The sequence below is a fragment of the Perissodus microlepis genome, chromosome 14, assembly GCF_051167445.1.
Source record: "Perissodus microlepis isolate ML-2025 ecotype Zambia chromosome 14, ASM5116744v1, whole genome shotgun sequence".
Classification (NCBI taxonomy): domain Eukaryota; kingdom Metazoa; phylum Chordata; class Actinopteri; order Cichliformes; family Cichlidae; genus Perissodus; species Perissodus microlepis.
Window position 1 is genome coordinate 29,950,650 of NC_140474.1, and position 15,718 is coordinate 29,966,367.

General features: G+C 43.7%; 1 protein-coding gene across 1 annotated transcript in view; it reads right to left on the reverse strand.

The window, feature by feature from the left end:
- LOC146374154 (uncharacterized) overlaps positions 1 to 10,209 on the reverse strand; it is a 198,969-nt gene extending 188,760 nt beyond the window's left edge. The window contains exon 1 of the mRNA XM_084950691.1: positions 9,726 to 10,209. The gene's annotated coding sequence lies outside the window, so the exon portion shown is untranslated. The remainder of the gene's footprint in view (positions 1 to 9,725) is intronic.
- Between the last annotated feature and the right edge of the window lie 5,509 nt (positions 10,210 to 15,718).

Here is a 15,718-nt window from a genome sequence, read left to right on the forward strand (position 1 = left end):
GTGTGTGTGTAAGAAGTACCACTTTTAACAACTTCTTTAATATTGTTTTGTATCATAGTAATAAAGGTTAGTTTTAATGTCTGTATCTCCTCCTTATTTAATCCTGGATGTTCTTTTCTAAAAACCTCAGGATTGTGCAAGTACTTGGTGAGTTTAGAAGGTAAGTGAAACACTAAACAGAAAAGAAAAGAGACAGACGTGTGTTTTCTGTTAATACCATAATTGCAGTCATCTTAAACAAACACATGCCATTTCTTTGGCACGATTGCTTTTTCACTGATTTGAAACTTTAATGTGTGGGACAACAATTCTTCTAGTTAAATAATTCTACAAGAATTATTTAACAGAGGATAGAAAAAAAAAATACATCTGTGCCAGATTTCCTGGTTAAATCGGCTGTCTGTGTAAAAAGCATAAATGGCTGTTTGTCTTGGTGTATTGGTCTTGTAACAGACTTGCAACAGAGTAACTGGGATTTTGAGAGTGAACAATTTTGCCAGCCTGGCAAACTAGATCAATCTGCTGGGACATCTGATTTTAGGACAATCACTTGCTTTTCCACAGGACACTGACAACCAGACATTAGATGCCACAGCCCTGGCCCACGGTATCCCCCATGCATGCGGTGGGCCTTTTGTAGCCAATCAGCACTAACGATTAATCAGAGGAAAGAGAGCAGCTTAATGAAGGTGACAAGGTGAAAATAGGATGATTGATGTGCCGGTGCTGTGAGGGCATGTATAACACCACCTACCCAAGTGTTGAATATAAGGAGGCTTTGAAGAATCTACAATAATTGTGTGTTGTTTGTACATGAATCACAATGTGTTACTTCAGAGGTGTGATGTTTTCAGGGGTTTTTTTCTACACTGCAGAAAATGGTAAAAATACTGTGAACTTGGTGGATCTGTCCAGATCTTTGACTGGAAACTATTTCTATGAATGAGTGGTTCAAAAATGTGTAAGTGAAAAGCTGCCATATTTTCTGCACTATAAGGTGCACTTAAAATCTTTTAATTTTTTCAAAAATCGACAGTGCGCCTTATAATCCGGTGCACCTTATGTATGAGTTCTGGTTGTGCTTACTGACCTCGAACTGATGTTATGTGGTACAGGGTTCTCAAAAATCTGTCAAAACATGTTTTACTACAACTTTGGTGAGCTACGAAGCCGCAGGGCTTGATGGATTCTCAGAGCATTACGGTCACCGTAGTCAGGAGCCTCGCGGAGTAATCTGGGTCCAAAACTCCGTCAGCTTCAGGTCCCAAAGTCAAACGAACACTGAGGGATCACTGAGAGCTAAAAACGGTCTAACTTCTTTCATCTATAATAAAATGATCAGCGTTGCTGCTTTACCAGGTTTAACAATTAAGTTTAACATCCAGGCATCCATGAAAACAGAGTTTATTCAATTTAACTGAGTTAGAGGTTAGCAGGAAGTTAGCTCGCTAGTTTCCACCTAAACATGATCATCATAATCAGTGTTACCAATTCATACACTGGTTTATCATCTAGACTTTTTATGTCGTCTTGTTGTGGAAGTTTTCCATTTAAATAAAGCCTGCAGACGAGCGGTGAGCGGTAGCTAACATTCTTTAATCAAAACACACAAAGAACAGACAACCAAGCTTGTGGAGAGCCTACATGACCGCGGGGCAGACGGTCAGCAGAGTCTCACTGAGCCTAACATGGCTCTCAGTTAAATACCTTCTCCAGGAACAAAAGGCAGTACACAGCTTTTTCACACCTTAAGGTTCACACTCCCTTGCTACCTCCCAGAGTCCTCAAAGAGACAAAAGACTCTTCCTGTGGAGCTGTCTGCTTCCCCCAACTTCCTTACTACACCCCCACCATTTGTCTTATAGTATGAGTGCGGAACATGTTTAAATCCAGTGGCACCAAGGCATTATACAATAAAATAATGTGATTAATACATAAGTAAAAGAAATTGATTCTTAAATCAAGAATCACATTAATACCAGAATTTCTTTCCTGACATTCTGTATATCACATCAACATTATTGTACACTTAAAGGAGTTTCACACTGTGTATCCTCACTTCACTGTTCTCCCACCACCCTTTGTTCATCTTTAATCTTCCCCACAATCTAAGCTCTCACATGCAAATGGCAACAACAGTGATACAGAGGAAAGGTCTTCTCCAGAGTGTCAAAGTACTTTGCATGGCAAAGTGAAGCAGCATTAGGTGGTCATTCCCAGTCACAGTCATGGCTCCTGGTGTCTGTGCCGTTTACAGAGTCATAATTCCAACGCTGATCTCCCTGTGTGCTGTCACCTTTGGAGCTTGGCACGCTCTCTTCATCCTTCAGTTTCTGTTCCAACGCGGCTGTAGATTAGGAGCAGAGCAAGTTGTACACTCCTGTAGTCTTCCTCAACGTCAACATAGAAACTCTTTCACTTTATTTTAAGATTTTGCTGTTCAAAATCTCCTCATGACAATCCCTGCTTCTCACTGGTCCTCTTGAAGCGTTCTCTCCCAGTCATGGTCTGCATTTGCACCTCAGTCAATCCTTCCATATCTCTCATGTCACGGTCTCTGCAATTTAAAAATGAAAGCTCCCCGGAAAACCCTCTTTTGCCCTGTGTCAGCTCAGCTCAATTAGATATGCACAATAAAGTTATGCACTGTCTCTTAAAAATTCCAGGGATTCTCCCCTGGAGTAGTTTCACTCCAGGCCCTGTTGTAAGAAAAAACATTAGCCAGCGGTGTGTCCTGCTGTAAATTATGTGATTAGATCCCACGATTAACCCTCTGCTGTGGAAAAAGTGATGTAGATGTTAGTGCAGCGCATCTGTATGCACACTTTCTCACAGTGACCTCTGCACTGTAAACAATACAAGGTCATGAATAACACACCCCTGGTAAATTCACAAAGACACAGAAAGTGGCAATTAAAAGGTTAAGTCAGCACGGCCCAAAAGCCCATGCAACCTGTTGCTGTGACCTTTCTGCTCCTGTAAAAAGAAACATACATACATCCACCCTTTTGTCACTGTGTAGGTGGAGGTGCAATCTTGCATACTGGTGTCAACTCAGTCCCCATTTTTTATTTGCTGACAGTAGAACCTCTCGTGACGCAATAAGTTTCTACTGCCAGCAATGACGCCATTTCAAAAAAAGAGAAAAGAAAATTTAGACTGGATTACCTCGCCGAATCCTTTTTGACAGGGACTTGTTTTCTGATTGTCCCAAATAAGTGGCTTTCTCTTGAGCCCATTTTAATTTTGGAGAAGCTCACTTGCGATTGTTCAACATGTTGTGTAGCGCTTCCAATTCCGATGTTGCAGGCCTGCTGGAAAAAGAGAAAATTGCCAAACAAAAAATCTCAGTGCACTGTTAAAAATCGAAAAATATGAAGGCCTAGTTTTAGGACTTGTCTAAGCATACTCTCTTAGAATGATGAAAAAACAAAACTAATTGACAGGTTCAAAGTGGTACCAAAAGAAAATGCATCAGTCAAGTAAATCCCCAAAACATTCATCCACCAGTCACACACCTCACACAACAGCAATATTCTATCAGATAATGAGTTTTGTTTTCCCCCATGTACCCAGATGTGTGTCATGATAAGACCTCACATCAGAAACAAGAAACTCAATAATCTATTAGTCTCCACTCATCTGACCCTCCTGCAGCATCCTGTTCACCCCTGCTATGATTCAATCATTTTTGCCCAAAATAATACTAGTTCACTAGTCTATGTATCACTTCTTAACCTACTAAGTGAACCGGACAAGATGATGGTAACAGAAATGCATGCTTAAAAATACTATTTGATCTTCATGAGCTTCATGGCATGTGTGTATGTGTTAGTAGGATTAATGAATTTTTCTGTTTGTGTAATTTTTGTGTACCTCTCCTCTTTGCGGTGCTCCAGACACTTTTCAATTCTCCACGCAAGGCAGTCGTTTTTTCTTCCCAGTTTCCTAAACCCAAATTTCATTCCCACACTAAAACAGCCTTCCTCCATGTCCTCCCCTGCTCCTTCCACTGTGGTCTCATCCCATCTCCCCCCCTTGCAGCAGTCCAGTGAGAGTCAGTTGTCCTTCAGCTTTGTCCTGTCTTTTCCACTGTCTCATCTTGCCATTTTGCTCCAAAAGTGGCAAATGTCCAACTCAGGCAGTCTTTTCAAAAGTCCATTCACACACAGTGAAGTTGCAGCTCGTTGGAAATGCACATCCATCCATTCAGTCATGATGATGCCATTTTTCTCCTTGCTGTCGCTGTCTTGCACAGCTGCTGCTGCTGGACCTTTTCTTCACTGCTCAGGATACTGCTGTGAGCTCTTGACCTGCTGTGAGCTCTTGATATCCATCTCGTTATTCTGGAACTGCATTTCTTGTCTTCAGGGAGAGATTTTTGGAGCTTGTGTTCTCAGGGTGACAAACTGTCAAGAGATGTATTCTAAAACACTTCTTCAGCTGAGAATCAGAGAGGAGAAACACACAGTTTTACTTGTTGCTAGCAAGGGCAGCCAAAGAACGCTCGCACGAGACTGAGGGCTCAGGGACTCGCAGCTCTGAGACTGCCCTGGTCTTTATTTTATACATCAGTGGGTGTTTGTTCCTTACATTGGAATGTGGATGTTTATGTGTGTGTGTGTGTGTGTGTGTGGGTGTAGGTGTGGAGTCAGAGTGTGACCCCATAACCGACTTCCCTAAATCTGCTGGTCTGGAAGTTCAACAGTTCATCTAAGCACTTAGACTAAAACTTGACATAGCTACGTTTATCCTACCATAAAACAATAAGACAAGGTACGACCTCTCCCACACTCCCAGAGTGTGGGTGTGAATGCCAGAGCACTCTGGAATGCACACAAAGCCTTTGCAGACTATTAAGGATCGCACATCCTATCACTACCATATGCAAACTTATATTATTAAAAGATTATACTGACTACTAAGTACAATTTTCCATTGACATATTTCATCTTCAATTATTCTTGTATGAAATTCCCTTGAAGTAACAACTGAATTTCAACCAACTCAGCTAGCTCTGCATATTTTATTTCCTCTGTTAAAATAAAACGTGGCGGAGCCCAGCTGTAATTGTACCTTGCATTAATATGGTGTATTATTAACGGTGACACAGCACTGCTTAGCATGTCGTCCTGAATCTCACAGGTGTGCTGATGACCTGTGCAGTATATGAGGCACTAAAATCCTGGTTTATTTCTGGGATATGAACTGGAGGGAGTCATGTGAGCTCTATCAATATTGCACGACTTACGTCTCAGACCTGTATTTATGTATTTATGCACTGAAATTGCGCTGTAATATCCAGTTAACTGTTCACATTTGTACTCTGTTTTTCCATTTATTATATTTTTTTCATTAATTAGCCTGAAAAAAGATCCACATAGTAACCAAAGAGAGCCTAAATTGATGGTCTCTAATAGCAGCCAAATTATAAGAGCTTTCATTAGTGATGGTGAGATGAAGCCTTGTGATGAACTGAAGCTTTCCAGCTAACTGCTCGACTCATGGTTCGAAGCATTGTGACGATTCATTGGCTCTACTGCGCCATCAAGTGGACGATTAAAGTTAAATAGGCTCAATGATTATAATGATGTGATGTGTAAACTTAATAAATAAATTGTTTTCATGGTTATTTATCCCAAATATTGTCTCAGCATGTCTGATACAAAAGAGAAAGTGGAAACTATCAGGACAGAGTTTTGGTATGATTGTGTAACTGTAATCATGCTTATGTACATCTGGACAATGACACAAACTAGTGTGTGGTGCTTCACTTTTTAATAAACTAAAAGACAGAAATCAGATTATAAGATCTGTGGTGTTGTTGATTTATATTATGGTACTTATCATTTGTGATATTTATTACTGTGTGCATACTTTATTAGGAGAGATGAGATCTAAATGTTGCCAGACAGGGGAAAATCTTCTCTTCCTTGCTGGTTCCATCGAAGGGGAAATGCTCAAGTATGTAACTGGGACATAATCCAATTCCACAACACAATGTCATGGGGAATCAGCTGTGTTTTGCTGCCCAATTTATTTAGAATCTGGTGCGAAACGGCGAGCCAGTTCCTGAATCAGTCACGTGGTACGGACTGCCCGCGAGGCCTCGAACGTCACTGCATACGTAATCAAAGCAAGATACGCGCTTCACAAAACTACCCCGAGATTACCCGACACACGCTTCAAAGCTTCGACACACAGGAGACATCACTACTTTTCATACAGATGATGTAATAGTTAAAACTGACACCAAACCTGCAGAAAACTGTGCTTACAGACCTACACAATCAAACACTGAGGTCAAATTAGCTGCGGTCCTATTTTATGAACAGTGGTTAGTACTCTGTGTTGTGGTTTTATTTACATAAAACGTGAATATAAAGAAAAAGGAGAAAACTTTATGAATGTGAAGGTTGCATGTTTAATGTAAAGAGCTATTGACTCAGGTAATGTTTGCCATGGGTCCTAAATTAATGTAGCCAATCCAACAGCGTGAAGGTGAGTAGGGGTACAGTGTCAGTGTAGCAGTGACATGTGTGACATGACCAGGACTCCAGCTGTCTCAGGTAGATCCAGTGACATCTTCAATGTTCTCATGACTTATTTGGAAAGTTCCCCATGCAGATGAAGAAAGGAGACTTTTCATAGCATAATATGCAGACAAATGCCATTCTGCTGCCTTTAGTGTGCCCAGGCAATTCTTTTATATAAGTAGACCTGAAGAAAGCATATTTTCAGATCTGCATTTACCTGCCTCACAGGAAATTCCTGTGATTTGTGTTTCAGGGCAGAATGTGCATGTAACTAGTCCTGGCATTTGGTCCCTCACACAGCCCAAAGGGATATTTGAAATGCATAGAGGCATTCATAGGCCTGCTAAAGAGGCGGGGTAACGGCATAGCAACGTACATAGATGAATGGCTGTTGCTATCAGAGTGAGAAATGTTGAGAAAAGAGCAGGTTAAAGTGGATCCACTGATGACTCTGGGTTTCACCATAAACTACGAAGAGTGTCCTGCAGCCAACCCAGCTCTTATCTTTCATAGGAATATCTCTAAATTTCACCTCATACAGAGCGTGTCTCTGTAGGCACAGAAGGAAAAATGCTGTCACATGCAGGCATGTTTCAGGTGGGACGATATCTCTCATTCAGACAATGGCTGCAGATGCTTCACTAGAAGCTGTCACAGAGAGGAAGGTGATACCATGGATGCAAGTCTCATGGGCTGGGGTGCCACTCACAGCAGCATAGTAGTGGGTGGGACTACTGGGACTCACCTCAAAGGGGTGCTCACATCACCTGGCTAAAATTACAAGCAGCATTTTTCACACTGAATAATTTCCTCCCTTCAGAGTTGAAGTGATAATCTTTACTACTGGGGGTATAACACTGAGGACCGATGAGTCAATTTTTTTTACTTTGTTGATGTAACCATAGGGGTTTGTCGTGGTTCGAATTTTGAGGAAGAGACATACGACTGGAAGTCCATAGTGGGTCAACACAAATTATTTTATTAAAACACACAGTACAGTGTGGGAAGAAACTTGCAACAGCAACCTTACAATCTTCCTCGAGCAGACCGCTCCCCATCCTTATATTACCCTGATGACATCACAGTTAGATCTTACTGGAAATGATAACAGTTCAAAAAGTTCTCCTTATATAGACATCCAAGGCTACTTTAGAGACAAACAAGTGTGTGATATGTTGTGCAACTTTGTGAGACTGTGTGTCCAACCGAGAGATTGTCCTGAGACGACCTCCCTGTTCTTAATACGTGCGGATGTGAACGTGCGTATTTTCCATGACTCTCTATGTGCATGTTGGTGTAGGCCTGAATATGTGTGTAAGTGAATGTAGAAGGCCCTACTGGACCCACAGCTTCGAGAGGTGTGAATACAATAATATGGATACCATTTGCAACAGCTTAAGCAGATAGAAAGAATGATAGAGAACAACAATAGATTAATTAAAGTGATGATAAACTGTACTAATAAAGTAACGATGAAACAATGACAGTGCATGTAACTGATAACAAAGTGACCGTAAAATAACATGTTTTTCTTGACAACTCCTCCTCTTGGGCTCGCTTGCGAGTCCAACCTAACAAACAAACACGTTATAACACTTATCAACCCCAACATCCCCGTTATTCTCTAATTCTCCCACAGTTTCATGATCAGTGTTCCCAGGCTCTTTTACTTTTACTCTAAACTCCGTGATAAGAGTATAAGGTTATGAGTATAAAAGTAAAAAACGTACAAAACTATTACGATTCCTTTAAACTATCAAATACTTTAGACTAGAGCCCTAGCCTATTAGGAGGCTGGAATGAATTAATGCTTGGCATGTCACGCTCCTCTTCTTTCTTCGTGTCCCCAGCTAGACTCCTGGGGAGAACCGCGGCACAGGGGGAGAGGATTATTCTGCCTCTATGTTCCCCCCCGTGTTACTTGGGGTGGAGCTTATCTCGAGTAAGCTCTCTTCCGGGGCCACCTCCTCTTGGGCCTTCCTGGCCTCCTCCCACATGTTGACTCCCTACTGAGGCCTGTACAAGAACGTTACACATTTTCTCTAAAACAATCTCCTGCCAACCTGTAAGCTTGTGTAAAAACATCAGTCAGCAGTTACAGGTTAAGCTCATTTAACTCCCAGCTCCACCTGGAACCTGTATCCTGGAAAACAAATCTGCTAAATCAAACATCTTATTTATAACCAACTATAGATCACGAAAGTGATAAAGTATTCAGCACAACAGACAAGTATCACGTTCAGGATTTCCCAAATCATTACATCACTATTATTGCCGCAATTTATTTTATCCCCAATTTAATCAGTGACTTCCCTTAAGCAATGTCACTCCACTTGCTTTATCCCTACGAACCCCATATTAAACTGTTCCATAGAAACTGCATCCCTTATTTGTTTTCTCATGTCACTTGTCTGTTTTCTACTGCATCCTCCACATGCCAAAACAAACATTAGCAAACCACATTTGACCATCTCGGGTTAGGCGTCAGCCATCCACATTCCAGAGGTCCTGTAAAACATTTCCTGTAAAAAGAATCACCCTGTTTCAAAAGAAGAAAATGCAAATGTTAACGCTGCGCAGGTGTGTACACACTTTCTCACAGTTATCTCTGTGAGCAACACAGCACAAACCCCTGAACAACCACCCTGGTAGGTTCACGAACACCGAAAGTAGTATTTAACAGTTAAATCGTCATGCAACCTCAGATGTCGCTGTCATCTATCTGCTCCTGTAAAAAGAAACACACCTAAATTCATCCACCCTTTTTCCTATCTAGGTGGAGGTTAACCTTGAGTCGTGGTCAAGTCCTGTCAGCTTTTACCAGTCAGTTTGTTTTATTTCCAGTCATTCATTCATTCATTCATTCATCGCTGATAGTGGAAACCATCGCCGCATTTAGATTTCCGCCCTCAGCAAAATGACGTCATTTCAAAAAGAAAAACAAGAACTTTAGATCGGATTACCTCGCTGAATCCTTTTTAGGCAGGGACCCTTATTTTCTAATTGTCCCAATAAGTGGCCTTCTCCAGAGCCCATTTTAATGTGGAGAAACTCACTTGCAACAATTTTCTCGCCGACGTGTAATGCTTGTAATTTCCGATGTGCAGATCTGCTTAAAGAAAAGACTCTCAAACAAAAATCAGTGCACTGTTCAAAATATAAATCAAAAATCAAACAGGTGGCACTCACCTTCTACTTCGCCTGGCGTGTCACTCAGATAAGCTGCTGGCCTTCCGTCCCTTTGGCACCTCCAAGCCGCACGCTCCTCTCTTCCCCAACCGGGTTTTCGGCACCAAGAATTGTTGAAAACTTGTTCGATTTGGGTAAGAGAAGTAAGCAGACTGAATCCAGGTAGGTGGCCAAAAATAGTGATCTTTATTTACACACTTGCGCAGAGTGTGGGAAGAAACTTGCAACAACAATCTTACAGTCTTCCTCGAGCAGACCGCTCCCCATCCTTATATTACCCTGATGACATCACAGCTAGATCTTACTGGAAATGATAACAGTTCCAAAGTTCTCCTTATATAGACATCCAATACTACTTTAGAGACAAACAAGCGTGTGATATGTTGTGCAATTTTGTGAGACTGTGTGTCCAACCGAGAGATTGTCCTGAGACGACCTCCCTGTTCTTAATACGTGCGGGAGTGAACGTGCGTACTTTCCATGACTCTCTCCTACGTCTGGCTGTCAACACACCCGTGTCCTGCTGTGAAACTGTTTCTACTCTACTTCCTATAAGCATCAACGGTGCACCTAGGCGCACCAGAGCACATGTTCCCACACTCCCCAGGGGAACCTGCACCAAAAGGGTGTACTGCCCACAATAATAATATAGCCCACCCCTTGCCCAGGTGCCTATGATTGTGGTTGGGTCACTTACATTATTAGTAGTCCTACCTGGGATCGTCCTCTGACACCAGCTTGGATCAATCCTTCCTAACGTATATCTTACGCTGTCTGTAGAGAACTCAAAACATGTATAATTATCTCGTTTAGGTGTGAATGAACCTGGTTGTGTACGTTTATCAATTGGCGGATATAAACCTGACAAAGTGGTGCAGTTACCTGTGTTCACCGCCTCTCTAGTTAATCTCAGCATACAATTATAACCCCACTCATCCTCTGGATACAGAGGAGCGGGTTCAGTGAACAGACGAGGTCGAGCTGTAGCACAAGCAACACAATCAACCACTTCCTGCTCTTTAGCATTTTGAGCCACCCAATCTAACCAAAGATTCCTATCACCAAAACCCGTGGCCCGCTCTATTAACTCTTGGGGTTTTAATCTAGTGTAATCTGTGGCAACAAGCCATTTCTCTTCTGAATCCTTGTAAGTACCTGTCTCTAGGGGGTCCATTTGCTCTGTGAGATTCATTGCAGTGTCGTTCCCTATCGGTTTAGGTCTTGGATTGAATAAATTCACCCGAATTATCCCTGCTGGATCTGTCCCTGCTTTATCTACCCCTATGACTAGATAAAACGCACCCCCGTCATACCCCGCTTCAGGGAGTCCGCTCCATGGTCCTAGGGAAAGAGTGACAGGGTTCTGTGTAACAGAATAATCTCTCTGAATGGCTATCCCTTGCAGGGCCTGTGGCACTGTTGGCCGCCATCCTACTCCTGTCCAAGCAACCACATCCTGCCAAGAACACCACTGATCTGTTATATAAGTGTAAATGTCTCCTTCCATTGATGGACCCCACACCGACTTAGGGTAACATACCATAGGGTGATAACAAATCCACACATCATATGTTCTCCAGCTGCTACCGTCTCCTGGGCATCTAATTACCTCACACAAATCGAATGTGAAGGCTGTCGTGGACCCATTAACATACCCAAACTCAACTCCCCCACTGGCTGTGAGACACCCATCGTTCCCACCTGAGCCAACCTCGCGCTTGAATTTCCTTGACGACTTGATCGGTTTGGACTCTGGAGCGGATAGACCTCTGCGTCTGGGCAATTCACCTGTCTGCCAATAAACAAACAAACACATTATAACACTTATTAACCCCAACATCCCCGTTATTTTCCAATTTTCCCACAACTTCATGATCACTGTTCCCAGGCTCGTTTTACTTTTACTTTAAACTTCGTGATAAGAGTATAACGTTCTGAGTATAAAAGTATGCGATTATCGTACAAAACTATTACGATTCCTTTAAACTATGAAATACTTTAGACTAGAGCCCTAGCCTAATAGGAGCCTGAAATGAATTAATGCTTGACATGTGACGCTCCTCTTCTTTCTTCGTCTCCCCAGGTAGACTGCTGGGGAGAACCGCGGCACAGGGGGAGAGGATTATTCTGCCTCTATGTTCCCCCCTGTGTTACTTGGGGTGGAGCTTATCTCGAGTAAGCTCTCATCGGCCACGGCACATTGAGACCAATGGAACCAGGTCTCACCCTTTCCCTTCAGCCGAACCGCACTGGTAGTGCGAGCCGTCACCTCGAATGGCCCCGTCCACCTTGGATCTCTCCACTTTCGCTTAATGACCTTCAGCCACACCGCCTTGGCGTCGGGTACGGACCTGTCCTCCGCATTCACCCCCTCTCCAACCTGTTGTGTGAAACTAGACACAAGAGCTTTTAATTCTTTCCAGCATTCAGTATGGTTTCTGTTACTTTTTATACTTTCTTCCGCTGGGACTGTTGTCCAAGGACCTGGAAACTGTCGTCCTGTCAACAGCTCATATGGTGTGAAACCTGTGGATTGATTAACACAACATCTTATTATCATCAATGCAATTGGCAGGGCTGCCACCCAATTTAGCCCCGTCTGAGCAGAAATTTTAGCGATTTTATTTTTCAGGTTTAGATTCATTCTTTCTACTTTCCCCTGCGACTGGGGATGATATACAGTGCCAAATCTGTGTTGCAACCCCAGCTTCTGTTCTACCTCTGCCAAATCTTTGTTTTTGAAATGAGTCCCATTGTCTGACCTAATTCTCTTAGGAAAACCATGCCGGGGGATGTAATGATTGATTAAACACTTAATCACACTTTTTGCATCCTCCCTCTTTGTTGGCCACGCTTCGGGCCATCCCGTCAGAGCATCTACACTTACCAGTAGATATCGAACTCCTCCTGGCCCTGGATCAATCATGTCAGTGAAGTCGATCACAATCTCTTCACCTGGTCTCTCTGGGATGGGAAATTTTCCTGCCTCCGGCTTAATTACTGGTTTTGGATTGTGCCTCCCACAGATCAGACACGTCCTGGCTTTCTCCTTGATCATATCCTTCAAAAAGGGATGCCACCAATGGCTCAGATGTCTTCCCATCTGGGCCACACCTACATGGCCAAGCCCATGCGCTTCGGCAATCTTCTGTTTTGCCAGGTTGGCCGTCAACACTGGGCGTCCGTCAGGTCCTCGCCAGAGACCTCCTTCTTCCCAGGCTCCTCGACTCTTCCAGACCCCCTTCTCTTCCGGGGACGCCTCCACTTGGGCCTTCCTGGCCTCCTCTAGCATGTTGACTCCTACTTCTTCCTCCGCGGTTATTTGCACCATCTGTCGTAGTGCTTTATAGCCTGCTGCCTCCTTGGCCGCTCGGTCAGCTTCCTGATTTCCCCTGGCCACCATGCCAGTCCCTGAGGAGTGACCTTTGCATTTTATGATGCTCACCTCCTCTGGATCTCCCAAGGCCTGCTCAAGTTCCTCCATTTCCTTCTTGTGGCAGATTGGTGCATTATCTGCTGTCCTGAATCCTGCTCTTCTCCATTGGGCCAGCTCCACGTGAGCTGCTCCAAAGGCATAAGCTGAGTCCGTGTAAATGTTGACTCTTTTTCCTTTTGCAAGTCTCAGAGCTCGACTTAGAACAATTACTTCTGCTCTTTGGGCTGACTGCTGCCCTTCAAGTCTTTCAGCCTCCTTCACTTCAAATTCAGCCCCTTTTCTGCAAACTACCGCGTAGCCTGCTTTCAATCCTTCCTCATCTCTGTAGCAGCATCCATCCGTGAACCAATCTTCAGCTCCCAGTACAGGTTCCGCTTTCAAGTCTTCTCTTATCTTCTCGTCGACTTCAGCTCTCTTTGCACAGTCGTGCGGCTCTCCTGACCCCATTAAATCTGCCATGTTGATTCCTTCATGTGTGAAGATCAAGTTGGGAGCGTCTAAAACTTTACTCACTCTCTGTTGTGTCAATGGTGTCATGGTGAAGGCTTGTGAGTTAACATATGCCACCACACTGTGGGTGGTCAGCACCTTCAATGGATGGTCCCTCACTATATGTGCTGTCTTTTGTATAATCTTTGACACCCCAATGGCATGCTGTGTGCATCCCGGGTGCCTTGTCTCTAATGGATCCAGTCTGACGCTGACGTACATAAGTACATCTCTCCCTCCCCCTTTTTTCTGAAACAACACCCCATTAACTATCCCGTGTGTTTCTGAAACATCAAGATAGAAGGGTTCATCATAATTAGGGATGGCAAGATCAGCCGATCTTGACAAGTCCTGTTTCAATGCGATGAACGCCGACTCAGTGGCCGATGTCCATGGCAGTTCAGCCTTCAGGTTACGGACACCCACCGTTTTCACCAAATCCCTCAACAGGGCTGTTTTCCCTGCATAATTTGGAATGAAGTAACGGCTGTATCCTGTTAAACCTAAGAATGAGAGCAACTCCTTAACCGTACGCGGTTTTGGATGTGTCAAAATCTGATCGCGATGGGTGTTTAGCAAACCCACTGATTTGTGAGCAATGACACGGCCCAGAAATGTTACTTCTGGTCGGACCAACTGCAACTTTTCTTTACTCACTTTGAAACCGCACTCAGCGAGTCTCTTCAGTATGGTAAGTGAAGCTGCCGTACAGGCCGAAGCAGACGGAGCCGCAATGAGCAAATCATCAACATATTGCACCAGTGAACACCCCTCTGGTAGGTGGCATGGCGATAGAGCTTCTTTCAACACTTGGTTGAAAATGCCCGGGGAGAGTGCAAACCCTTGTGGCAACCGTGTGTATCTGTACTGTTGCCCCCTGTATGTGAATGAAAAAATGTCCCTCAGAGACTCATGTAATGGGAGACAGAAAAATGCATTCGCTAGATCAATACATGTAAACCACTTCTGTTCTGGTGTTAATGCCGCCAATGCTGTGTATGGATTTGGGACAGGCACCGTGTCAGTACGTAAAATGGCATTAATGGCTCTTAAGTCATGTGCCATTCTGTACTTTCCTGTCCTGTGCTTTTCTACTGGCAAAATAGGCGTGTTCCAGTAAGATTGTGAGGGCTCAAGCACCCCTACTTTCAATAGCCCTTCAATGGTTTCTGCAATTCCCTCTTCAGCTGCTCTCTTTTGCCTATACTGCGGTTTCCAAATTGGCGTTTCAGACTTCAGCTGGAACAAAACAGGCGAGCAAGTTGCCAGGCCCACATCCGTAGACCCTGCTGACCATAAGGTGTCAGGAAGAGTTGCAAGTGCGGCAACTGCATCCGCATGGTCTATTCTTTCTCTCCCATGGATTCTTGAGATTTGTTCATGCTCCAATATCACTGTGTCCTCTGATAGACAAGTGATACGGTAAATTTTGCATTTTGGCGAGTACCAAACGTCTGGAATCTGAGTAGCTTGCCAGCCTGGTTCATCGAGGGCTCTCTTGACCATTGTTCCCAGCTCCTTCGCCTGATGACCCTCATGGACCGCCAATGTAATATGGGGCACTGAATCAGGTCCCATTTTGAACCAAGGCCGTTGTTCTTCGGTTAAATTTACTCCTGCAGCGACGCCTTCAGGACCAACATAGATGTTCTGAGAGCGTATGTTCCAAGTCTGACTCTCAAGTTCAGTCTGGAACTGGTCCCTATAAATTTCGTCCTCGTTCTTATCATAATAGAGGGTCACATGGTATGGATCTCGCGGAGAAGAATAGACAGCCAAGGCCATAATCCAAGGTTTCCACAGCTGATACAGTCTCAAAATGCCTTCATCCACCAACCGACCCCAGTAAATGTCAGCTGTAGTTTGTTCACAGTCTTTCAGCAAATACTGGTTCTTTGAAAGTGTCCCCAGGCACAGAAACTCTTTTCCTCCTGGAAGTATAACTGTTAATCCATCAGCTGAGCACATGACAGTGGCTCCCAATTTAATGAGCAGGTCCCTGCCCATCAAATTCACTGGCACCTGAGGGGACACCACATAGCTGTGCTTCAATGTCTGATTTCCCAGC